A 27,811-nucleotide genomic window follows, 5' to 3' on the forward strand; every position below is an offset into this window, starting at 1 on the left:
TTTTTTTTTTTGAGAGTCACTTGTTAAACTTTTACCAGCATGCCACTGTCTGTGACCACCTTTCTGTGAAGGAAGCTTTAAGGAGTTAATGAAGTACTCATCAAAACATAGCTTAAAAAATATCATTTTACCATTTTGCTCTCCAAAGGTCTTTCATCTTGTAAGTAAAGGGGAGTATGTCAATGTTTTAGCTATTACCCAAAGAGTCTTTCAGACAAAGTTTACTGCCCCTCTGGTAAAAAACTTCTTTCCAACTGCCTATTGGCTATCTCATCCTGGATTCTTATAGACATCTCTCTTTTAAAACAATAATTCAATTTTATTTCATTTTATTTTTAGTTTTGAATAATCTCCCTCCTTACTCTTCTTCCACCCCTTGAGAAGAGAAGAAAAATAAAACTCATTACAAATATATGTAGTCTTGCAAAATAATTCCTGCATTAGCCACATCAGAGAAAAAGAAAGAAAAAAGGAAAAGAAGAAAATATGCTTTGATCTGTAATCTGATACCATCAGCTCTATATTTGGAGGTGCATAGCATGTTTCATCCTGAGCGCTTTGTAATTGTGTTTGCTTATTGTGTTGATCAGAGTTATTAAGTCTTTTAAAGCTAATTTCTTTTAGAATATTGCTTTTATCACATAAATTGTTCTCCTGTTTCTGCTTGCTTCATTTTAGATCCGTTCATAAAACTTTTTTTCCTAGGTTTTCCTGAAACCATTCCCTTCATCATTCCTTATTGCACAAAAGTGTTCCATCACATTTATATACTAAAACTTGTTCAGCTATTCCTCAATCCCTTCAGTTTCCAGTTCTTTGCCACTACCAAAAAAATGCTATAATTATGTTGTACATATGGATCCTTTGCCTCTTTCTTTCATCTTTTTGGGATAGAAACTTAGTTCCAGAATTGCTGAGCCAAAGAGTATGCACAGTTTAACAGTTCTTTGGGCATAGTTTCAAATTGCTTTCCTAAATAGTTGAACAAGTTTACAGCTCCACCAACAATGCATTAGTAAGCCTGTTTTCCCACAGTCCTTCCAGCATTTGAGATTTCCTTTTATTTTTTGACAGCTTAGCCAATCTGATGAGTTTGAGGTTAGACAACTTAAACGTGACATGTCAAAAACTTAATTCATTCACCTCACCTCTCCCTCTTCCCCAGCCCTCACTTCTTTTTAACTTTCCTATTACTGTAGAGAGGGCATCTCTGTCTTCCTACTAACCCAGGTTCATACCTCAGGGTTATACTCAACCTCTGGTTCTCCATCACCCTTTACATCCAATGTGTTGTCAAGCTTTGTAGATTCTATCTTTATAACATGCCTTGTATATTCTCATTTCCTCTGGCACTGTCACCACCATGGTACAGGCCTTCATCCACTTACATTTGGACTACTGCAGTAACCTTCTGGTTTGTCTCCCTGTCTTAAGTTTCTCTTCATTCCAGTACATTCTCTGATTAGCTGTCAAATTGATCCTAAATTCCAGGTCTGACCATGTCATCTTCCTAATTAATCAATTTAATTGTTACCTATCACCTACATATTCCCGTATAAAACACTTTGCTTGGCATTCAAAACCTTTCAAAATTTGCTCCTCCTTTCCACCTTTCCAGTCTTCTCATACCTACTCTCTGTATCCCCTGCCCACCCCTAAACTGTGTGATCCATGACACTGGCCTTGATATTCCTCAAAGGAAACACTCCATTTCCTGACTCAAGGCATTCTCACTGGCTGTCCCTTATGCCTGGAATTCTCTCCCCCCTTACCTCCACCTCATGGTTTCCTTGGCTTTCTTTGACTCTTAACTAAAATCCCATCCTTCTACAAGAAACTTTTCCTTTTCCTATGTACTTTAGTGCCTTCACTTTTTTTTTGCTGTTGCTTAGTTGTTTTGGTCATGTCTGACTCTTCATGACCCCATCTGGATTTTTCTTGGTAAAGATGATGGAATGGTTTGCCATTTCCTTCTCTAGCTCATTTTACAGATGAGGAAACTGAGCAAACAGGGTTAAATGACTTGCCCAGGATCACACAGCTAGGAATTGTGTCAAGTCAGATTTAAACTTGGGAAGATGAGTCTTCTTGACTCCAGGCCTGGCACTCTATCCACTGTGCCATCTAGCTGCTATTTTAATTATTCCCAGTTTATCCTGCATATGGCTTGTTTGTACATAGTTGTCTGCATGTTGTCTCTCCTATAAGACTGTGAGTTTGTTTATTTTTTTTCATTCTTTGTATCCTAAGCACTTAGCAAAGTGCCTGCACATGGTAGGCATTTAGTAAATTCTTGTTGACCAACTGACATCTGCTCAGACTCTGAGGATATTCTATATTATTGAATATTTTCTGTTGGATTGTTTTAGAATGCCAAAGGAAATGTAAAGATGTGTTAACTCAAACCAATGCTGCTCATACACTGTTAATAGTGGTTAAATTATAATTATCCTAGGAAAATAAATACAAATTGAGTTTAACATGTATGTGTAATCGATACTCTGAAACAGTTTGAAGAGCATCTCCACAGGCTCTATGACACTTCTGGTCTCTTTCTCTTTAAAACTTTAGCACCTTGTGAAGAAACTCTAAATAAGACATTTTCAAAATTCAGTATTTTTTTAAAGCCAAATCTTCCAATTTGCCTATCTTTATTTGAAAAACATTTTTTAAAGTTTTTTTGAAATTTATATAGGACATTGAAGTAACTTTTTTTGTTATGTATTCTTCTTTTCTCTTTCCAGTCTTTTGTCTATAACTCAGGAAGTCTTATTTACTGTACATTCCTAAGAATAGAGTCTGTTTTATGTTTGTCTTTGTAGCCCTAGCCTAGCAAAAGGCTTGGCACCTAGTAGGCTTAGAGAAAGGCTTGGTATCTAGTAGGTGTTTAATACAGGTTTATTGATTGATTAAATCTGGGTAGACCCCAACTTACAAATAAGTTGGGCTTTTAAAATTCATTTGAAATTATTTGTATTTTCCATTAAAATAATATTATAAATGGTGTTTAGGTTCCTAGGTCCACAAAGGCCATTTAAGTCATGGGATTTCTATAATGTCACTAGGAGTGGTCCTCCATGAAATCTGAGCTCCTTTGACTTAAGTGCTGAGTCTCAGTATTGGACCTTAACCTATCTTTGGACCATAAATTTCTTCTAACTCCTTACTCTTGAATACAAAGTTTCTCTGAGTCATGTGATACAATATGTAATTATTCCTATAACAATCACAATGTTTTACACTTTGTTGTCAAAATTTCTTTCGATCAATAAATCAGCAAACATTTGTTAAGTGCCTACTACATGGCAGACACTGTGCTAAAAGCTGAAAATACAAAAAGGAGACAAGAGACAGTCTTTGCCCTCAAGAAGCTTACAGTCTAATGGGGGAGACAACATGCAAACAATTACATACAAAGCAAGCTATATATAGGTTAAATTGAAAAAGGAAGGAAGGTATTGGACTTAAGAGGGGTTGGGCAAGGCTTTTTGTGTTTCATAGAATTTTAGATGCTAGGCACATATTTTCTTTAGTAGGGATGGATGCCATGACATTTAGCTGACAAAAACTGGAAATTCATCTCATTAGTCATATCTTCCAGCATCACCTTGGGTTTAATTTCAGTATTATTCATCACTCAAAGTTTTTGTCTCTTCTTGATTTTTGGCATGTCCATCTGATGCATCTTATAAATTCATGCTACTAGGCAGTTCCTCCCCAAGTGCTTGCCATCACAAGCTCCCTTATTCTTTCAGTACTCTGAAAGAACGGCATCTTATAGTTATAAATCCTTGATGATTTGATATGTTTTTGTTTTCCTTTTTGAAATTATTTTTTCATTCTTTTATCTTACTGTCATCTAATTTACTTCTTAAATATAAGAAAATATGAATGTAGTCACAAGAAGGTATCAGAACTTTGGTTTAGGCAAAGGCAAGGTGAGTCAGTCCAGGGATGACTGGCCTTAATTTACCCAATAGATAGGCTGAGTTCCAGTAGCATGCAGTGCAAGGAATCCCATGTATTGAACCATAGGATCATACACACAGAACTGGAAGGGACCTCAGAAGTCATTCCATTTTATCCATCATTTTACAGATGAGGAAGCAGAGGCCAAAACAGGTAGGTTGGCCATTAGCTTTAAGGGCAGTCCAACAGATCAGTGGAAGACCAAAGACAGGTCCAAAGAGGCAAAAGATTGTCACCAGGAAGTCTGACAATCCGCAATAAGCAATCAGTCAATAAACATTTCTTGATTACTATGTGTTAAGAGCTATGCTGGGTGCCAGGGATTCAAAGACAAAAACAAAAACCCCCATTCTCAATGGGGTTTTTGTTCTGTTGAGGGAGGAAACATTTATATGTTCATACATGTACATAACACAGGGACACCAACTATGTAAAAAAAAATGCAAGCTAATTTAAGGTGGAGGATCCACTTGATCATAGGATTTGGGCTTCAAAAGGAGCATTCTAGTCTCTGAGAGGACTCAAGGAAACAATGCAATATTCCATTTCCAGAGATGCTAGAATATTTGGGTTCAAATAGTAGCTCTGTTATTTACTACCCGTGAGATCTCAGAGATGATATTTCATCTTACACATTGGTTTCTCCATATATAAAGTGAAGGGGATAGACTATATGGTGTTGATGGTCTTAAAGCCTTTCCCAGCACTTCTTAATTCTAGTGCCTATCCCTCTGTTATTTTTATTTATCCTATATATTTGTTGTTCAATTATATTCGGTCGTGTTTAACTCTTTGTGACTCCATTTGGGGTTTTCTTGGCAGAGATATTGGAGTGGTTTGCCATTTATTTCTTCAGCTCATATTTACAGATGAATAAATTGAGGCAAACAGGGTTAAGTGACTTGCCCAGGGTCATATATCTAGTAAGTGTCTGAGGCCAGATATGAACTCAGGAAGATGAGTTTTTCTGACTCCAAGCCTAGCATTCACTCCACTGTGCTATCTAGCTTCCCCATCATATATATAGCTTGTTTTGTATATAGTTGTTTGTATATATATATATATATATATATATATATATATATATGTATAAGTATATGTTGTCTCCTCCATTAAATTGTTAGTCCTTTGAGAGCAGAGACTGCCTTTTGATTCTTTTTTTGTATCCTCAACTTAGCAGAGTGACTGGCACATAGTAAAACTGTAATAAAAGTTTATTGATTGATTAATTGTGTAAGGATGAGGTTTATTGACTTAATCAAGTTGCCCCCACCACACTTAAAATAAGTGATGAGATGTTCTATCAATCAGAATCATAGTCTTTAGACTAAATGTAAAAGTTACCTAATGAAGTGAAATGATTTTAGATTGTAAGTCTATTCTGCTTAGGGCAGCTAAATGGTGCAATGGATAGAGTTCCAAGCTGGAGTCAGGAAAACTCACCTTTCTGAGTTTAAATCTGGCCTCTACACTTACTAGCTGTGTGACTCTAGGCACGTCATTTATGTGTAAAATGAATTAGAAAAAGAAATGGCAAGCCACTCCACCCACAAAACAAACAAACAGACAAAAAAACCCAAAAAACAGAAATGGGGTCATGAAGAGTCATGAAAGAGTCATGAAAAATTACTGAACAACAACTACTCCACTTGGCCAAGAGATTTCCTCACACCCTTTGGTTCCTACAGAGAAGAATCCAATTAACTAGAATTAGAGTATTCTAGCAAACCTCAGAGAAGAAATTGCTTTGGGGAGAGAAGGGGAGAGGAGAGGAGAGAGAAAAGAAGGAGTCAGACAAATGAAAGGATTTACCCAGGTTCATATAATTAGCTAGTGGCTGAGCCAAGACTTAGGCCCAGCTCTCCTCACTCCTGGTCCAGTGCCCTCTACCACACTATCTCCTGATCTCTTTGTCCCTACTTCACCTCCCCTCTCCCCACTTCCTTTAATCTTTCACAGTTTAGATTTATTGTGTCTCCTTTTATTCCTTTAACAAAAAGTCAGGGATATCAAATCTCCGGAAACTCATTTTGTATTCCTAGCACACACTTTGATCTTTTCATTCCCTATGCACTGTATTTAGAGCAATAAGTAAACAGGTTGTCACACTTTGTCTCACCCATCTCAGATAGAAGTCAGAGATCAAACAAGCATGGAATTTGGAAACTAAAACAGACAGCCTGTCTCAGACATATACTGATGGACTCAGTAAACACGTCAGTCGACATGAATTTATTGAGCACCCATGGGAAGTATAACTAAGTACTATATACTAAAAATTGAGTAGCAATGTACCAAGTATTGGGAAACTTAGGGGAAAAGTATGTGTGGTCTCTGTCATCAAGGAGCTCGCTGTTTATATATATATTATATATATATAATATATTATATACATAATATATTTTATATATATAATATATTATATATATATATAAAGTTTCATTAGCAGAAAAAAAAGTATATAGTAAGCATTTTCATGGTAGCAAATCTCTACTATGTGGGTAATGATATTTTTAAATTATCTAGAATAGAGAGAAAATAAAGAAAGCAACATTCCTGGTTTCCACCTAGAGTATTGCCTTCTTCTGATTTAGCTCTGTACACTAATGTTTCTCTACACAGTTAGCTCAGTTGGTCTGAGAACAGTGTTAATAAGGCCAAGGTCAGAGTTTAACCATGCTTGGCTCCCTGGCTACAGAACTCACTTCAACCCTATTTCACAAATGTCTGACCTCAGTTATAAGGAAGATTGGGTGAGAAAGAATAGTTGGATCAGCACAAATTTATCAGAACTACTGAGGGGAAAAAAATAACTCACAACTCAAAGCACATAATCTTTTGATCCTGGGTCAATGGTGTCATTTTTTGTCTATAAAGTAAACATTAATCTGTCAGACTGATTAAGCCACTGGCAAGAATATATTAGGAATATTCCTAGTTAAGTTAGGGCCAAGACCATACACTCAGATCATACTTATCTATATGAATGAATGTATGGATGAATAAAGCATTTAAGTATTTACTATGTGCAAAGGTACTGTGTTAAGTGCTGGAAGTTGCTAATAAAAAAGTCAGACAGTCCCCCCTCTCAAGGAGCTCACATTCTAGTTGGGGAGACATCACATGTGGAAGGTTTCAATTGCAAGTCACAAGGAAAAGTGAAAAGTCCTTAGAGCATAGCTGCAAAGAAAATGGGAAGGCTTTTTCTTTATTCTCATTTCCATTTATATAATGGTATCTATTTATATTTATATGTATTTATATATAAATTAATTTATTTATTTTTAGTTTTCAACATTCACTTTCATAAGATTTTGAGTTTTAAATTTTCTCCCCCTTCGTCTCCTCCCCCCTTCCCAAGATGGCATGCAATCTGATATAAGCTCTACTTACACATTCATATTAAACATATTTTCACATTAGTTGTGATGTAGAGAAGAATTAGAACTAATGGGAGAAACCATGAGAAAGAAGAAATAAACCAAAACAACAAAAGCAAAGGAGAGCAAATAGTATGCTTCCATCTGCATTCACAGTCTAAAGTTTTTTCTCTGGATGTAGATTCACATACCACAACTTGTTCAGACATTCTCCAATCAATGCACAGCCCCTAAATTTCCAATTCTTTGCCACCACAAAAAGAGCTATTATAAACATTTTTGTACATGTGGGTCCTTTTCCTGTTTTTATGATCTCTTTGGGACACAGACCTAGAAGTGGTATTGCTGAGTCAAAGGATATGCGCAGTTTTATAGCTCTTTGGGCATAATTCCAAATTGTTCTCCAGAATGGTTGGGTCAATTCACAACTCCATCAGCAATGCATTAATGTTCCAATTTTGCCACATCTTTTTCCAACATTTATCATTTTCTTGTTTTGTCATGTTAGCCAATCGGATAAATGTGATGTGGTCCCTCAGAGTTGTTTTGATGTGCATTTGTCTAATCAACAGTGATTTAGAACATTTTTTTTCATGCAACTATTGATAGCTTTAATTTGTTCGTCTGAAAATTGCCTGTTCATATCTTTTGACCATTTATTAATTGGAGAATGACTTGCATTCTTATATATTTGACTTAGTTCTCTATATATTTTAGAAATGAAGCCTTTATCAGAGACGCTGGCTGTAAAAATTGTTTCCCAGCTTTCTGCTTCCCTTCTAATCTTGGTTGCATTGGCTTTGTGCAAAAACTTTTCAATTTAATGTAATAAAAATCATCCATTTTGTATTTCATAATGTACTTTATCTCTTGTTTGATCATAAATTCTTCTCTTCTCCATAGATCTGGCAGGTAAACAATTCCTTGTTCTCCTAGTTTGCTTATAGTATCAGCCTTTATATCTAACTCATGTACCCATTTTGACTTTATCTTGGTATAAGGTGTAAGATTTTCATCTATGCTTAGTTTCTGCCATACTATTTTCAAGTTTTCCCAACAGTTTTTGTTAATGATTTCTTTATCCCAGAAGCTGGAGTCTTTGGATTTATCAAATAGTAGATTACTATAGTCATTTACTACTGTGTCTTGTGTACCTAGCCTATTCCTCTGATCCACCACTCTATTTCTTAGCCAGTACCAAGTAGTTTTGATGATTATTGCCTCGTAATACAATTTAAGATCTGATACAGCTAGGCCACCTTCCCTTGCATTTCTTTTCATTAATTCACTTGATATTCTGGACCTTTTGTTCTTCCAGATGAATTTTGTTATTGTTTTCTCTAGTTCTATAAAGTAATTTTTTGGTAGTTTGATTGGTATGGCATTGAAAGAGTAATTTAATTTAAAATCATCAGTTTTATTATATTAGCTCAGCCTATCCATGAGCAACTGATGTTTTTCCAAGTATTTAGATCTGGCTATTTGTGTGAAAAGTGTTTTGTAATTGTGTTCATATACTTCCTGGGTTTATTTTGGCAGATAGACTCTCAAATATTTCATAATGTCTACAGTAACTTTAAATGGAATTTCTCTATCTTTTGTTGTTGGGCTTTATTAGTAATATATAGAAATGTGGATGATTTATGTGGGTTTATTTTATATACTGCAACTTTACTAAATTTGTTTATTATTTTAAATAATTTTTTATACTGGCCGCACGTCGACCTTCTGCCAGCCGTACACCGGTACACACTCCTTCTATAAGGAGCACACTACCAGAGTCTTACTCACACTCGAGTCTTCGGTTCTCTGCCGGATAACCACACAGAGACGAGCCATTGGGAGGCGCCAACACCAGAGCTTTATTCAGAGGCCATCACAGCAAGCCATCATAGCAAGCCCAAGCAGCAAGGCCAGAGCAACAGGGCAGGAGCCAGGAGAGAGCGCATGTGTGTTCTGACCACGCTCGTTCCTAAGCACCTACCTAGCCCCTCCTCCCCAGCCCGCTTACTAGCCAATGATTGTAGGGTCAGATACCAGAAGGGGCTGTCTGAGTTTAGCACACCAAGGGGGAGGGAGTGACATAGGAGGCTAGGACCGGATACGGGGAGGAGGCATCTGGGATTGGCACATAGACAAGAGTACGTGACCTAGGAAGTCAGACTCAGACACTGGGAGGAGGGGTCTGGGTCAGTGCTGCACAAAGGAACCCAGGAAGTCAGGAAGGTCACAAGAGGCGTCTGGGGATGACGTTGCATATAGGGAGGGGACTAAGCAAAGGGAACTCAGTCCTCTGCCGTCCCACTCCCACGTGGCACCGCCCCTTGCCTCAAGAGCTCAAGCTCCGGCTACTTCCTTGCACCCAGCTTATCTCACATAGCACTGCCCACTGCCTCAGGGCTTCTCCGTATCCAGCCCATCCCAGTTCACCACGACTCTGCCTACCACAGCCCCTGCCTCGACTTCCAAAATACCCAGATCTTACCCTACCCTTGCCACAGTGCCTAACCTGGTAGCTGCCAACATCAGACAGTCCCTCACAATTTTTTACTTGATTCTCTAGGATTCTCTAAGTACAACATCAACTTATATCTATTTCTAAAGTTGACAGTGTCTAAATATTTGGAGGCAAGAACTTTCTCTTTTGAGTATTCAGTCGCTGTCTGTGGTTGTTATCACATGCAGGATCAGTTCTGCACTGCGTCTCCATGGAGGTTGCGTCTTAGCATGGTGTCTGAGAGCACTGGACTATAAACTTTACTATTCCCAGGGCTCTTGGATTCAGGGTCCAGGACTGTCTCCATCTCATATCTTATTGAAAAATAGTGGCTGTTTGTTTCCAATTATTATTCTTATGGTTCCAATTATTATTCACAGCCACCCAGGACTTCTCACCCACTTGTCAAAGAGTTTTAGTCTTAATGTTTCAGTTTGAATTTCCTTTTCTTGTCTTCATCATATACATGTTTAATGGAGTTATACTGAAATTAGGGATTTTTAAGTAAAATACTTTAAGAAAATGTAGAAAACTAGAAATTAATATGTGGAAAAAGAAAAGATTAATGGAAGACTTGAGAGAAATTAGCCTTAGAAGTTGAGAGAGTTAATAATGGTTAAGCCATTCAACCAAGTGACAATATTATTCCTTGATCAATTTAATACTCATCTTCCTCTTTACAAGGGTCCAACCCCAATACCTTATTTGTGGCATGGTAGAAGTAATGCTAAAATTTATCAAAGAGGAGCCATCCCTGCAAAATGAAATGACTGAGTAGGGGGCAATGTAAGAGTTCAATTGTCCAAAGATTTGCCTCAGAAAATTTAGAAAATCTTATCATCAGATTGGATACAGGTGATGCACTTTGTTGCTAAAAGAACTGTTGATAGCCATCTAGTAAATTATAGAAGCAATGTGATCTATAGCTGTAGAGGGAAAGCCCACATTGATAACATCATAGACCCTTCAGTATTAAAGTCTAATTATATGATTATTTATCTTTATACTAAAGTCCTTCACATGGCATAAAACTGATCCTAGCTTCTCAGAGCTAGGGGGTACTGGGTACTGTGGGCAATATGAAGTAATGAAAGGTACAGACATTTTTCAACAAGGAGACTTGGGCCAAGTAAATCATCATATGCTGAGAAATAAAAAGAATTATCTTTTCTTAGGATAATCTAGTAATCTTAGATATTTTTTCCTTAGATATTCAACTCTTTCCAATTTAGAACTAATATGAAGTCAGTGAAATAACATACAATGATTCTGAGCTCCAGATGAGACCATTGTTTTTTTTTTTTCAGTACTCTGCTCATCCTGCAAGGGATGATGGCTGGAAATGCAAAAAGATCCCCAGGAAACCTAGATGGGGCACCCTGGTGAAGACAGTACTCTTAGAGGCTTTATTCTCTGAGCTCTGCAGGTGACAAAGCAAAGCAAAGTAATTTGGTTTTGTAAATGCTGCAAGAGTCTTTTGGCCATGAAATGAAAATGAACCCATGAATCTTTGTCCTCCCTTTTGCAAATTAAAACATATACACCAAGGCAATATTTGAATAATGTCCCCCAATAACTTGGTTTGCGGGCTGCTCCAAAAACACTCTCTTTAACAAAAGTGTAGATCGGTAATGATAATGTACAAAAGCAAAACTAACCAGTTCAGGGCCAACAGTGTAAATCACTTAAAGGAACATTAAGTCCTAATTATAGAAATAAGTAGACATCCCTGAAATGCTACCAGGGACCGGGTTGCCTATGGGCCTTCCAAGTCATCCTGATCTATATCTTACCATTGGACCCACATTGTGCTAGAGAAGAAAATGGGGCTGGTGATTTTGCACAGCCCTCCCTCACTTAAATCCAATTCACTTGCAAGTCATGGCATCATCTTCCTAATGTGATGGTTCTCTTCAAGAACAAAGGAAAAGCAACAACTCTTTGGAAAAGATAGGGGATAAGAGTATGAAGGTTGCACCTAAAGTAACCTATCTGGGCTTTTGGTATGAGAAGGTATGTTGTAGAAACCTAGGGAAGCATAGGATCATTTCTTTTTTTTTCTAAAACTGAAACAAAAAAATTAGTTTTGTTAGAAATTTTTGAAGTTGCAGATACATACATAAAGCAGTAGAATCACCAGGGAAAGTTTTACAAAGGCATTGACTCACCCACCTTGCACATATGGCAAGCCATATTTTGGGTTATTGAATGTTTTTATTTACCTTTAGGGCAGGTGGCAGGGACTTTCAAACAAGTCTATCTGCCAAATCTTCTATAGGGAGGAAGTGGCCAGATGTATTCATGAGGCATCACTACAGGAGTATTTCCACCTAAGGAATATGAGTCATGAGCATGCACGGATTCACTTTGCTAAAATGACTTTCAAAATCCTTAATTCTTTGCTTAAAAAAAGAACCTTTTTAGCCTTTTAGGAAAAACACATGTCCATAGGGAGTCGCTAGGGGAATGTACCTGGGCTATGAAGATCTCTTAAAAGCAAAGACACTTGTTCCCTAAATCTGAGACTAGATACCCTGTTTTCTACCTTGTAATGGAAGATTGAATCATAGAATTATAGAACATGGAACTTAGATGGAATCTTTAGAGGTTTCCTAGGCCAAATACTTCATTTTTTAAGATGAAGAAACAGGCTCACAGAAAAGAAATGACTTTCCTTAAGTCACACAGCTAATTAGTGCAAGGATGATCAAGATTGGAGAAAGCAGGGGAGCCCCAAGGAACAGAGAAGTGAATAAGAATGCACTAAGCTATGTATCAAGACCAAGAAATTGCAGATAAGTACCAGTTGGGCACCTTTCCACAGAGAGGTAGGGGAATCTGCTGTTTGTATTGGGGATTTGTTGTCATTATACTAATTACGGATCAAAGACCTTTCACGACAGCTCAGAGAATGAGAAAAAGCCTGGGAAAGCCTTAGAAAAGATGGGAGCTTTATGTAAATAAAGCCTTATTTCCAAGGTAGGGAGATTCTCCCTCTCCCTATGGCTACCAGGTTGTGACAAAAAGGCTATTTGGTATATGAATTGGTCACAAGAGCTACTATCAAGAGCAAGATAATTCTAGCTTCTAGGAATTCTAGAGGGCAAGGTGATTTTTATTTTTTTTTTGTTTATTCCATCCATCTATCCATCCATCTGTCTGCCTATTTATCTGTTTTATTCTGTGATTTCATCCGAGCTCTCTGATGATTGTGTTTCCAGTTAGAGAATTCCAAGTTGACAAGAGAGAGTTAAGAGGTCAAGAGACTTACCCAGGGTCATACACACAGTGTATGTCAGAAGTGGAACTTGAAACCAGCATTGGTTCAATCAGAAACAGGTCCTGTCTCCACTATGCCATGACCTCTTATTTTTTCAGTAATATGTAAAAAGTATGCTGTTTGTTTTTCTTCCACAACTGGTATTGTGGAAATTCACAACAGCTATGGATGTGCAAGGCAAAAGGTAGTCCTTTTTAGAATTTAAGAGACAAGGGCTGAAAAATTGTTTTCTGTTCTCTATATTGTCAGAGAAGAAAAATTAAGTATTCTTTAAAAGAAAGGAAGAAGTATTCAAAAGAAAAAAAAAAGAGAGACTGAAGAGACAAAATGAATCCTAACCTTTTCAGGAGATTGGAGAGTAGAAAGGTGTTACCCAGAGAAGAAAGGACTGAAAAAGGAGCCCTGAAAATTTGAAGCAATATAATAAATGAGATTCTTCTAGGAGAGGGAGGAAGTAGTCCTTCTGAAAAGGAAGCAAATTTTTATGTTTATTATGGACAAAGATGATATCTATAAACAAGAATCACTATGAGAGTAATCATCTTGTAATGGAAGTGGAGACAAATTATGGTGGTTGTTGATTCCTGACTAATGGGTTCTTTGGCAGCCATACCAATCAATAAAATCAACAAAGATTTTTTTAAAATTAGATTTTAAATTTTTTTATTTATTTTATTTTTAATTTATGGAATAAAACAAGAATTTCCATATCATAATATAATAAAAAGATGATTGCACATGAAACTGCAAATCTACTGTATACAATTTGCTATTCTTTTTAAATATATAAAGTTATCATGTAAATTTCTTTTTTATATTCCCTCTTACCCCACCCTAGAGATGGCTATCATTAGACACAGATATGTGTGTGTGTGTAAAATCATTCTCTATACACTTATATTTACCAGTTCTTTCTCTGGATGCAGATAGTGTCTTCCTCCATATATCCTTTGTAGTTAATTTAGGTGTTTACAGTAATCATCGAAGATTTATAGAGTACCTACTAAACACCATGCTAAGTGTTGGGAGTACAGAAAGAGGCAAAAGACAGTCCCTGGCCTCAAGGAGCCTACAGTCTAATGCAGGAGCCAACAAACAAATATATGTCTACTGGACATGAACAATAAAGGAATATACTGTCTTACCAAGGAACTTATCCATGATAGAATGGAGAGCCTCTAAAGATTTGCCAAAACTGATGAACATTACCCACTTTTAGTGACTCATGAAGGAACAAAGGATACTTGCAGAAGAAGCCTAGGATATGTGGCTCAGGCTTATAAAATCTTAAATGAGAAACTACTTCAGGAAAAAAAAAAGGAAAGTGGACAACTGGTTAAGAAGATGGGGCCTACAAATCGAATTGGAACTTTTGCACTATACTTTAAAACAAAGGAAGAAAGGACTCTTAGGCCATAGTTTTGATGCATGTCATAAGGGCCAATAAACATACCCTAGAGTCTTATCAAAATTCTAGGTGAATCTTATCAAGAGGATAAAAAAATGTAGTGGAAGGGAGAAAACAGACCACCTATATGTGACAAGCCAGTTAATTCAGAGTAGCAGGTGCAACATAGGAAGAAGAATAACAATAGAAAGAACCAGAAACTTACAGGAGATCATACTAAGAAATAATGCAACAATAAAATTCATGGTTGCACATGTCTATACACAAATGTGAAAGGCACGGATAATAAATTCAACTTAATTAAAAGATGTAAATTTGAATACCTATGTAATATTTTAATCTTGAAGAGATGGTATTTATGATTGCACTAGGGAAATATTAGATATATTATATAAGGATATATTACATATATTGAATATATATATATATTTAAATATTAGAATCTATGAAATGTTGCTATATTAAGAAGATGAATTTGTCAAAGGAAATTCACAAATCAACATTTTTGGGGGATATAACAGTGAAAAATTGAGTGGGGATGAAAGAAGGGAGAAACAGAGGTAATATTGTGGTAATAGTATACTTGAGGCTATCTGTAGGAAAATTAGAGAATCATAGGATTCTGAATTGAAAAGGACTTTTTACTATGGATCTATGAACTTTTTTTTAATTTGATAACATTTTAAATGTATTTTCATTATGATCCTATATATTTTATTTTATACATTTAAAAACATTATTCAGAGAAGAGACTCATTGGTTTCACAAAGTTACCAAACAGGCTCATGACTCATAAAAATTTAAAAGCACATGATTTATTCCAACTGTACCACTTTTTGTTGTTGTTGTTGTTCAGTTGTTTCCAGTTGGATAGTCCAACTCTTACTGACCTCATTCAGGATTTTCTTGGCAAAGATACTGAAATGGTTTGCCATTTCCTTCTCCAGCTCATTTTTCAGATAAGAAACCTGAGGAAAATTGAGTTAAGTGACTTGCCCAGGGTCACTTAGCTATTAAGTGTCTGAGGCCAGATTTAAGCTCATGTCTATCTGACTTCAGACCCAGAGCTCTAGCTACTGCATCAATAGCTACTGTGCTATTTTGAGAAGAGGAAACTAAGGTCCAGAGAAGAATTATTTGCTTAATGTTACAAGACCAGCAAATAGTTTTGTCTGGGACCATAAGACAGATTGAATCCATCTTGAACCCAGTTCTTCTGTCTCTAAACAAAATTATTTCCCTTCCCACTACACTAAGTTTAAGTAGATGAGGTTTTCAGGTCATATAAATAGATGACAATACACCTGCCATGGAGGTAAGACATAGTAGGGATCCAAGGACCTCCAGTTATCTAACTTCCAACTAGAACTCATACACTGCCCAAAGAGAAGTTGATTGTTTCTGACTTGTCTTGATGATAATGCAATTTTTCAAAAGTTAGAACAAGAGACAAGGAAAACCTTGGTCTGTTACTTTGTTGACTAGAATTCCTAAGATTTTCAAAGCTGATGGTCTTTACAAAAATGTAGTTGTTGTATAAATTGTTCTCTTGGTTCTACTCACTCGATTCCATCAATTCATATAGGTTTTCCCAAGTTTCTTTGAAATCACACCCTTCATTATTTTTATCATACAATAGTATTCCATCACATTCATGTAGCCATAACTCGTTCAGCTTTTTCCAAATTGATGGGCACCATCTCAATTTCCAATTGTTTGGCATCACAGAGTTACTATAAATCTATATTTTTGAATATATAGGTCCTTTTCCTCTTTTGTTTGGATCTCTTTGTGGTACAGATGTGGAAATAGTATTGTTGGGTTAAAGTATATGCAAAATTTAATAGCTTTTGAGTCATAGTTCCATTCCCTTTAATGTTTTTCTACTTTTTATTGCTTTGTCCTGTAGTATTGCTGACATTTTTTATCCTCTCATGTTAAGTTTATATTCCTGAGAAGAGCCAATTCCATACTTCTTTTATGGAAGATTCTCTGCCAACATGTCCTACCTTTTCTCTAGTCTACAGTCCTCTCTGGATTGATGGTTCATCAACCTCACCTACTCTGTGTATTGCCTCCTTGGAATAATAGGCTTCTCATAATTTAGTACGATACTCAACCTCAGTAACCACTATAGCATCTATTGAGAAATTGTGATTTTTTTTTATACATGAACCCTTCTTTCAGAATGTACATAGGTCAACTGATGGTTTTCTCAGATGCTCATGGTAGGTTTTGTTACCTTGTGTATATCCTAAAATAGGAGTCAAGAAGACCTAGATTTAAATCCCTACTCTGAATCTCAGATGTTGTGTGACTAGAAAAATAAGTTAATTTCTATGTGTCTAAGGTAACCCCCTAGGACTTACCTACTGAGTCATAAACCTGATTGTGATCAGCTTTGGATCTAGAATCAATAAAGCATATGTTTCAATTTTTACATATTTCAGGCAATTCCCTAGGAATTTTTTTTTTTTACTATTACAACTTATGTTGGTGGAGGGAGTTTTATATTCATGTATGTGGCTCATTTTTTCTTTTTTCTGGTCCCTGACATAATAGGTTGGATCATGCTACTGCTGGGTATAGTTATATAAGATTGTTCTAATCCAATGGTTCTTTGAATCAGTTCTGAGAAGGGGAGGCAACATGGTACAATGGAGTCTGAGTGGGTGGATTCACATCCTATCTCTGACACTTTCTGTCTTTGTGACTGTGGGCAAATCACATCAGTTCTAGAGGCCTCAGTTTCCTTAGTATAAAGTGAGGGTCTTGGAGTAGATGACCTATAAAGTCTCTTTTAGCTTTAAATCTATGATTCCAAGGAAGTGAGCTCAAGTACCATCATCATCCCAAGTGCTCACCACAACCTTAGTATTAATCTTAATTTATCATTTGTTTTCATCTGACAGATCCAATCTGTTGTTAAATATCATCATTCTACCTTCACAATAACCATTTACATTCTCTTCCCCTCAATCATGCAACCACCCTAATATAGGTCATCAACATTTCTCTCCTAGACCATCACAATAGCATTCTCATTGCCTCCCTTTCTTAAGTTTTCCCTACTTTAGTGCAAATTCCATATAACTGCCAGAGTTATTTTCCTACATTTTAGATCTGACTATTCCTCCTCCCCCACCCCCCACCCCTACATCCTACTAAGCAAATTCTAGTGACTCCCTTTTACCTCTAGGATAAAATACAAAACCCTCTGTTTGGTATTTAAATCCCTTTATAATCTTGCCCTTTTCTATTTTTCCAGTCTTTGTCCAGTAACACACTTTTTCCCTCCCTTCCCCCATACAATGATTTAGCTATACTGGCCTATTCTATGTTCCTTACATGTGGTACTCCATCTCCCCTAAACCATACTTTTGCATTGGTTATAACATATGTTTGGAATCTCCTTCCTCACCTCTGACTTCTAGCTACTTTGGCTTCTTTCAAGATTTAATTTAAATCTTACTTTTTAAAGAAGGCCTTTTATAGTTTAACCTGCTGTTAATATCTTCCCTCTCAGGGCATATAATGTGTTGTATATATTTTGTATGTCATGGTTATTTGCATGTTGTCTCCCCATTTAGAATGTGAGCTCCTGAGGGTAGGGGCAGGGCTTTTGCTTTTCTTTGTATACCTGGGGCTTAGCACAGAGTCTGGAATATAATACAAAGGTAGTAAATGTTTGTTGACTGACTAACTAGATCTTTCTCAGGCCCATAAAAATGTAACCAGCTAGTGGTCATTAGGGATTTCCAACCAGGGCTTAGATATTCCAAAATCGAGCAATGCATGGCCACAAAATTGTCTCTTTAATTGACTCAGGGCTCTCAACTCAAAATCATAGAATCTCAGGGGGAAATAGTCAAACCCATAATGAAAAATAACCCCCTATGATCTAGAAATATGGTCACCCAACCTTTTAGCTGATCTGCAATTCTGTCTTTCCGTGATCAGGGTTTGACTACTCTCCCCATCCCATTTAATCAAATTGTGCTTTTGTCTGAGGTCTTCAAAGAGTAAGCTGTATCTTTTGACCCTTAGGGGCAAAGGAAGCAGAGAACATTCATCCACCCCATCCTTCCTTACACCGTTATATTGTGCACGAACTCACACACTCCAAGTCTTTCTGGTGCTTATGGGCACTTCACCCAGATGCTTTGTGGCTGTTGTTCATCCTGAATCACAATTATTCTACGTAAGCCACCAGAAGCAGTGAGCAGATAAATGTAAAGTGAAATGTGGATCTCCAAGAGAATTAAAGCATTTGTCAGTGTGACCTAAATCGAAAAGAAAACTTAATTAAAAAGAAAGAAGAACCTAAGCCATGGCCATAACGAGATCCAGAGGGTTTCTGGCCTGGAAAAGAGGAAGTAGCACTGAAAGAATCTTAATTAAACAATGGGGTAAAATTGTCAAAGGGTAGTTACCCTGCTCCCTAACTCCTCCCTCCTTTTCTTTGTATTTTCTCAAAATTGAAGACTTAAAACTGAGCACATTATTGAATTGCACCTGTTGTGCCCCCAATTAACCAAACCCTGGCACTGTTCGATTTGTTCATTCCAACTGTGTGTCTATCAAAAGCTGAACATTAGAGGCTAGAAAAAACCTTCTATAAGCTGGTTTCCTGGCATGAGAATTACATACTCAACTGATTAATAGTTCTTAGCTCCTTCTGTGCCTGTATTTCTAGCTTTGAAGGTCAAATAAGCCAGAGGCAATGGGGATTCGCAAATGGGATATGAAAAATGCAGATGGGGAGCTCCTCAGAAAAAGACAAGGTATTTAAGATATTGTAAGGAGAGGGTATGGTTGAATAAAGCTATTAACTGATCTTCAAAGCACCTGGATTTGATTTTTACATTTATATGAACAGGCATTTACAGATTAACTGAGCCATCCTTACACAGTCTCTTCTGTTTGTTTTTATTTTTGCTTTTCCTTTACGTATTACTTTTTTGATTGGGCAGGTGAACATTCAGAAGGGCTGAGCTAAGTCTTTACAAAGTCTCTCTGTCATCAATGGTGGGGAGGATTGGAGAGTGATAAGATGGATACTTCCTTTCTGTGTAGGGAAGGTAGTAATGGCTGACTTCAAGGCTTACCCTAAAGAATCCACTTTAATATGGGGAAGACTGGATAGCACTATAGAAGAAATAAGATTTAGACTACTACCTCACATCTTATACAAACATAAGCTCCGAATGGGTATATGACCTAGATAAAAGAAGTCATATTATAAACAAATTAGAGAAATATGGAAAAAATACCTAACATATCTATGGATAGGAGAAAATTCATAATTAAATAAGGACCATAGTGAAAAAAGATAAAACAAATCATTTTAATCACAAAGTTATATAAAGCTACACATATATATCTACATATCTATACTTAACTGATTTAAATTTATATTTAAAAAATAGAGCCATTCTCTTACATGATAAATGGTTGAAAGATATGAAGAGAGAGTTCTCAAGGTCAGAAACACAGAGTGCTGATAGGTATATGAAAAAAAAATGTTCCAAATCACTACTACTTAAAGAAATACAAATCAAAACAATTCAAAGATTCTACTTCACACCCATCAGAGTGACAAAGATGGCAAAAAAAGAAAGGAAAATGATAAATGTTGGAGTGTCTGTGCTAAAACAGGCACATTAATGCACTGTTGATGTACCTGTGGATGGGTACTACCATTCTGGAAAACAATTTTGAATTATACATAATAAGTGACTAAACAATGCATGCTCTTTGACTTAGCTATATTTATTGCTAGTCCTATACCCAAAAGAGATCAAAGAGGAAAAGATTTGTTACATACAAAAAATATTTATAGATTTTTTTGGGAGGTGGCAGCAAAAAACCTAAGAAGACAGTCATCAAGTGATGAAAAATTGAATGAGTTATGGTATATGAATGTGATGGAGTACTATTATTCTATAAGAAAAGATGATTATTTCAGAGAGATTTAAAAGACATATGAGGAGGCAGGGTAAAGATGGCAGAGTAAAAGCAGTGACTTTTTTGAGCTTTTCCCCAAACCCTTCCAAATACCTGTAAAAAAATGGCTCTAAACAAATTCTAAAGCGGCAGAACCCACAAAAAGACAAAGTGAAACAAATTTCCAGCCCAAGACAACATGGTTGGTTGATTGGAAAGGTACATTTCACTGGGCAGGGAGAGGAGCACAGTTCAGCGTGGGTAGGCAGGGCTCAGCAAACCTGGAGCAGGCTTCAGAGGACTGAATCACAGGCAGCTGTGGCAATTTCCAGACTTCTCAAACCATGAACACCAAAAAACAACTTAAAAGGTTAGTAGGAAAAGTGTGTGGTCCACAGTGAGAGAGAAGTGTGGAATTCCAGCCCCATTCCCTTAGCATGACCCCAGAGCAGTGCCTGCCTCCTGAGCTTCCAACTCACAGACTGAGAGGGAATCGAGTTGCTGATCAGAGGGGAATTGCAGGGATCCTTTGCCAGTTCAGGATTCTCTTGTTTTGCCCATGCTTGGATCTGGGTCAAAGTTCTGGGTGGCAATCCTGGGGTGAGGAGGAGTGCTGATGTGGTAGAGCTTGTAGTGGCTGTGGAGAGGAAATCCTCCTCATAGTTCCAAGACAGAAAAGAGTGTTTGTGGTCACTCACAGACCAGAACACAGGCCAGGAAAGGAGTAAACACTTCACCCTTGATCATAGAACCTTGGAAGAACAGAAAATTTACAGGTCCCTAGAAGTATCTCTGAAAACAGCTGTACAAACCCCCAAAGCTTGGGACAGTACATTCTCCACACATGAAGCAGAGCCCTACCTTAACAAAGAGTTTAAAACTCAAGTAATTGGCTGGGATCATGAACAAGCAGCACAAAAAGAGTCAGACCACAGAATCTTTCTTTGGTAACAAAGAAGATCAAAATATACAACCAGAAGAAGACAACATAGTCAAAGATCCTACATCCAAAGTCTCCAAGAAAAATATGAATTGGTCCCGGACCATGGAAGAGCTCAAAAAGGAGTTTGAAAAACAAGTAAGAGAAGTAGAGGAAAAACTGAGAGCGATGCAAGAAAATCATGAAAAAAGAGTCAACAGCTTGCTAAAGGAGACCCAAAAAAATACTGAAGAAAATAACACCTTAAAAAATAGCCTAACCCAAATGACAAAAGAGGTCCAAAAAGTCAATGAGGAGAAGAATGCCTTAAAAAAACAAAATTGGCCAAATGGAAAAGGAAGTCCAAAAACTTATTGAAGGAAATATTTCCTTAAAAATTAGAATAGAGCAATTGGAACCTACTTTATGAGAAATCAAGACACTGTAAAACAAATTCAAAAGAATGAAAAAATAGAAAACAATGTGAAATATCTCATTGGAAAAACAATGGACCTGGAAAATAGATCCAGGAGAGAGAATTTAAAAATTATTGGACTATCTGAAAGCCATGATCAGAAAAAGAGCCTAGACATCATCTTTCAAGAAATCATCAAGGAAAACGGCCCTGATATTTTAGAACCAGAGGGCAAAATAGAAATTGAAAGAATCCACCGATCTCCTCCTAAAAGAGATCCCCAAAGGAAAACTTCTAGGAATATTGTAGCCAAATTCCAGAGTTCCCAGGTCAAGGAGAAAATATTACAAGCAGCCAGAAAGAAACAATTCAAATATTGTGGAAACACAATCAGGATAACACAAGATTTAGCAGCTTCTACATTAAAGGACCGCAGGGTATGGAATACAATATTCTGGAGGGTAAAGGAGATAGGATTACAACCAAGAATCACCTACCCAGCAAAACTGAATATAATCTTTCACAGGAAAAAATGGTCATTCAGTGAAATAAAGGACTTTCAAGCATTCTTGATGACAAGATCAGACCTGAATAGAAAATTTGACTTTCAGATACAAGACTCAAGAGAAACATGAAGAGGTAAACAGGAAAGAGAAATCATAAGAGACTTATTAAGGTTGAACTGTTTGCATTCCTGCATGGAAAGATGAAATTTTAACTCATGAGACCTTTGTCAGTATTAGGGTAATTGGAGGGAAAAATTATATGTATGTAGATAGATAGATAGATAGATGACACAGGGTGAGTTGAAGATGAAGGGATCATATCTGGAGAATAAAATTAAGGGGTGAGAGAGGATTATGCTGGGAGAAGGAGAAAGGGAGAGGTAGCATGGGGTAGGAGCAGCTAGGTGGCACAGTGAATAGAGCACCGACCCTGGAGTCAGGAGGACCTGAGTTCAAATCCGGCTTCAGACACATAGCACTTACTAGCTATGTGACCCTGGGCAAGTCACTTAACCCCCATTGCCTAGGCAAAAAAAAATTTAGAATGGGGTAAATTATCTCACATAAAACAGACAAGAAAAGACTTTTACAGTGGAGGGGATAATAACAGGTCCAGTCCCCCAGAATCTTCCTCCTCCCCCACTCCAATTTTTTAGAAAAAAGTTTTAGAAGATTCACTCCCTGGAGATTGTCCAGTTATCTTTTCTTTTCTTCTGGACTGAGAGCTATATGACAGAAGGAAATATAAAACCCAAGTAAAATGGAATTAGTTACACAATGTCCCCAGCTTCCACATATATTTTGGTATTCTTGTACTATAGAATGTTTATGACATGATTATTCATTAGCTTAAAATCAGGGCTCAATTGTCACTAGCTTCTGATAGTGATAGATGTTTCTTCAGTAATAACTGGATTTTAACTCTCTAAATGCAATATTTTCAAAACTACTTGTGACCCAGGACAGAGTAACCTATATTTGCTTCTAAGAAGTTTGCACATGATCCCTAGGAGTCTGCTGAAAAGAGAAATTGCTAGAAATGGGGGTATGTTTGTTTTCTGCAGCTTTAGGGCAATGAATTTGTGACCTATGGTTCAGGGGAAGGCCAACCACTGCTTAAATTCGAATCAGCTTTATTAAAATGTGATGAGTAATATAGGAGATTCTGGATGCTTGAGATAGGATCCCTTGGGGCAGGATAATTTACAATTTACATGACCACCAAGGAAAGAGGGGATAGTACAAAAATATATTTGTGATGGAGGTCAAGTAAGAGGTTCTGACAGCGACAGTCCCTTCCCAGGATGGGCTGCAGATTTTTAATTGAACCCAGTTATTTCCATTGTAATGTTATGCTTAATCTATGGATAGTTAGCATATTTACTTTGAGATTGGTGTTAATGAGAATTTGATTTCATATTGCGAACTAGTTGGGTTTTCTTTTTTTCCCCCCCGAAGTTACATACTTGATGTCTAGAGTAGACTCAGCCTGTTGGTTACAAGGGACTAGCTAGTTGAGGAGTACATATGAATGGATTAGTGTAAATGCATCACCACTATTAGAAAAATAACTTAGAGTTCCTATAATATTGATCCAGGGTATTGGTATAATGTCCATGTAATTTGTCCAACTTTCCTTTTATAATTAAAAAGACAAGTAGTATCTTCTTTTTTATTGATTAATATCTTATTTTTGTCTGTTGGAATATACTTGTATATTTTAATCACAGAGGTGAAGTGGTATGAAAAACTTTTCAGAATATATCTTTAAAGACTGGGCATTGAAATATAAAGGAGAAAGTGAGAGGAACTGGTTTTATCCTGTACTAGATTTTTTATTCTAATTTCTAATTCTTCTGCTACTTTACTGCATCATAGACTAAAAAGAATCCTTAAAATATTTGTATCCATGTGAAAATCATTGTTAATTAATAATTTAAATAATTAGTAAATATTAGTAAATAAAAGTAACAAGAAGACAAAATTACTTAAATCATAAGAATAGTCACTTCCTTATAATAATAATAATAATGATAATAATAATAATAATAATAATAATAATAATAATAATAATAATAGCTAGCACCTACATAGCACTTCAAGGGTTGCAAAACACTTTACAATGATTATCTCATTTTATCCTCACAATGGTCCTGGGAAGTAGGTTCTGTTATTATCCCCATTTTACAGATGAGGAAACTGAAGGTGAGAGAGATAAGTGACTTGTCAAGGAACACACAGCTAATACCTGTCTGCAGCTGGATTTGAATTTAGATCTTCCTGATTTCAGGTCCAGGATTCTACATACTATACTATCTACCTTCCTGATGTTCCTTTTAGCTTTAAATCTATAGTAATATTTGAAATGTGGCAGAATTAGAAATCCAATAGAGGATAGACATGATATATTATAGACTAATACCATAGTATGATATATCAACATTTATATATCAGTTGATATGTTATATGATATCATTATTAGAAATGTGACAGAATCAGAAATTCAATGCAGAATAGATTATTGACCTATCCTGTGATTATTGATTTGTCTTATACTGGATTTCTAATTCTGTCACATTTGACATGTGACTATATGTCTAGATTTGAAAGAGACCTTAGAGGTCATGTACTGTTATCTAAACTCTTTTATTTTATAAATAAGGAAATAGAAACTCAGAGACATCTAGTGACTCCTTAAGACAGCATTCATTTTCAAGTCTTTGCATTCTAGAGCCAGTGTTCTTTCTATTTTACCAGACTGTTCCTTAAGTAGGTAAACAACTTCCCCTGGTCTTAATTTCCTTGTTGGTAAAATATATGTTAATTTTAGTATTGTTTGGAGGCCTGATTCTCAAATTAATATAAAGCTGATCATCCTTATCAAATATTTACTAAGTACCTATATGTTTGTAGTGCAGCACTCCTCCTTTAGATAACACAATTTAGGGAGGCGGAGCCAAGATGGCAGAGTGAAAGCAGTGACTTGCTCAAGTTCTCCCCAAAACCACTCCAAATACCTGTAAAAAAATGACTCTAAACAAATTCTAAAGCAGCAGAACTCACAAAAGGCAAAGTGAAACAAATTTCCAGCCCAAGACAACCTGGATGGTTGATCAGAAAGGTATATTGCGCCTGGCTGGGAGGGGAGCGCAGTTTGGTGTGGGCATGCAGGCCACAGTGAACCTGGAGCAGGCCTCATAGGACTGAATCGCGGGCAGCTGTGGCAGATTCCAGACTTCTCAACCCAGGAATGCCAAAGACAACTTAGAAGGTCAGTGGGAAAAGTCTGTTTCTGTGGTGAGAGAGAGAAGCTAGATCCCAGCAGCAAGTCTAGGGCACGGTTCTAGGGTGGTGGCTGCTTCCTGAACTTCTGGCCCACAGATTGAGGGGGAATTGGGTGGCTGATCAGAGGGGAGTTGCAGGGATCTCTTTGCCAGTGTTGAGGTAGGAATCTCTTGCTTTGCCCATGCTTGGATCTGGGTCACAGTCCTGGGTGGCAATCCTGGGGTGAGGAGGAGTGCTGGCTTGGTGGAGCTTGTAGTGGTGGTACAGAGGAAATCCTCCTCACAGTTCCAAGACAGAAAAGACTGCTTGTGTTCACTCCTACACCAGAGCACAGGCCAGGAAAGGAGTAAACACCTTGCCCCTTATCATACCACCTTGGAAGAACTGAAAATTTACAGGTCCCTAGAAGAATCTCTGAAAACAGCTGTACAAACCCCTGAAGCTTGGGGCAGTACATTCTCCACATTGGAAGCAGACTTCTACCTTAATAAAGAATTTAAAACTCAAGTAATTGGCTGGGATGATGAGCAAACCTTGCAAAAAGAGTCAGACTGTATTATCTTACTTTGGTGACAAAGAAGATCAAAACATACAACCGGAAGAAGACAACAAAGTCAAAGCTCCTACATCCAAAGCCTCCAAGAAAAATATGAATCAGTCCCAGGCCTTGGAAGAGCTCAAAAGAGATTTTGAGAAGCAAGTATGAGAAGTAGAGGAAAAACTGGGAAGAGAAATGAGAGTGATGCAAGAAAATCATGAAAAAAGAGTCAACAGCTTGCTAAAGGAGACCTGAAAAAATACTGAAAAAAATAACATCTTAAAAAAATAGCCTAACCCAAATGGCAAAAGAGGTCCAAAAAGCCAATGAGGAGAAGAATGCCCTAAAAAAGCAAAATTGGCCAGAACCAAGAGAATGTGTACACATTAACAGCCACGTTGTGTGATGACTAATATTGATAAACTTAACCCTTTCTGGCAACACAAGGATCTAAGACATCTCCAGAGGCCTTGTGGTGAAAAATGCTATCCACATTCAAAGAAAGAACTATGGAAGTTGAATTGCTATTTTTTTCTCTTCTCTTGAGTTTTGTTTCCTCTTTCTGATGGTTCCTCCTATTGGCTTTAATTTTTACTTATAACATCACTAATGTGAAAATATGGTTAATATGAATATAAATGTATAGCTTATATCAGATTGCGCACTGTCTTGGGGAGGGTGGTGGGGACAAAGGAGGAGAAAAATTTTAAACTCAAAAGTATATGGAAGTGATTATTGATAAATCAAAATAAATTAATAAAAAAAGCAAAAGTGGCCAAATGTAAAAGGAAGTCTAAAAGATTACTGAAGAAAATACCTCCTTAAAAATTAGAATAGAGCAATTAGAAGTTAGTGACTTTATGAGAAATCAAGACACTGAAAAACAAATCCAAAAGAATGAAAAATTAGACAACAATATGAAATATCTCATTGGAAAAAGAACTGACCTGGAAAATAGATCCAGGAAAGAGAATTTAAAAATTATTGGACTATCTGAAAGCCATGATCAAAAAAAGAGCCTAGATATCATCTTTCAAGAAATTATTAAGGAAAACTGCCCTGATATTCTAGAACCAGAGGGCAAAATAGAAATTGAAAGAAAATACCAATCTCCTCCTGAAAGAGATCCCCAAAGGAAAACTCCTAGGAATATTGTAGCCAAATTCCAGAGTTCCCAGGTCAAGGAGAAAATATTATAAGTAGCCAGAAAGAAACAATTCAAATATTGTGGAAACACAATCAGGATAATACAAGATTTAGCGGCTTCTACATTAAGGGACTGCAGGGCATGGAATATAATATTCCAGAGGGCAAAGGAGACAGGATTACAACCAAGAATCACCTACCCAGGAAAACTGAGTATAATCTTTCAAGGGAAAAAATGGTTATTCAATGAAATAGAGGACTTTCAAACATTCTTGATGAAAAGACCAGACCTGAATAGAAAATTTGATTTTCAAATACAAGACTCAATTGAAACATGAAGAGGTAAACAGGAAAAAGGAATCATAAGAGACTTATTAAGGTTGAACTGTTTACATTCCTGCATGGAAAGATGATATTTATAACTCATGAGACCTTTGTCAGTATTAGGGTAGTTGGAAGGAAAAAAAATTATATGTAGATAGATAGATAGATAGATAGATAGATAGATAGATAGATAGATAG

Source organism: Vombatus ursinus, unplaced genomic scaffold, assembly GCF_900497805.2.
Source record: "Vombatus ursinus unplaced genomic scaffold, bare-nosed wombat genome assembly UNPS02014781.1, whole genome shotgun sequence".
NCBI classification, from domain to species: domain Eukaryota; kingdom Metazoa; phylum Chordata; class Mammalia; order Diprotodontia; family Vombatidae; genus Vombatus; species Vombatus ursinus.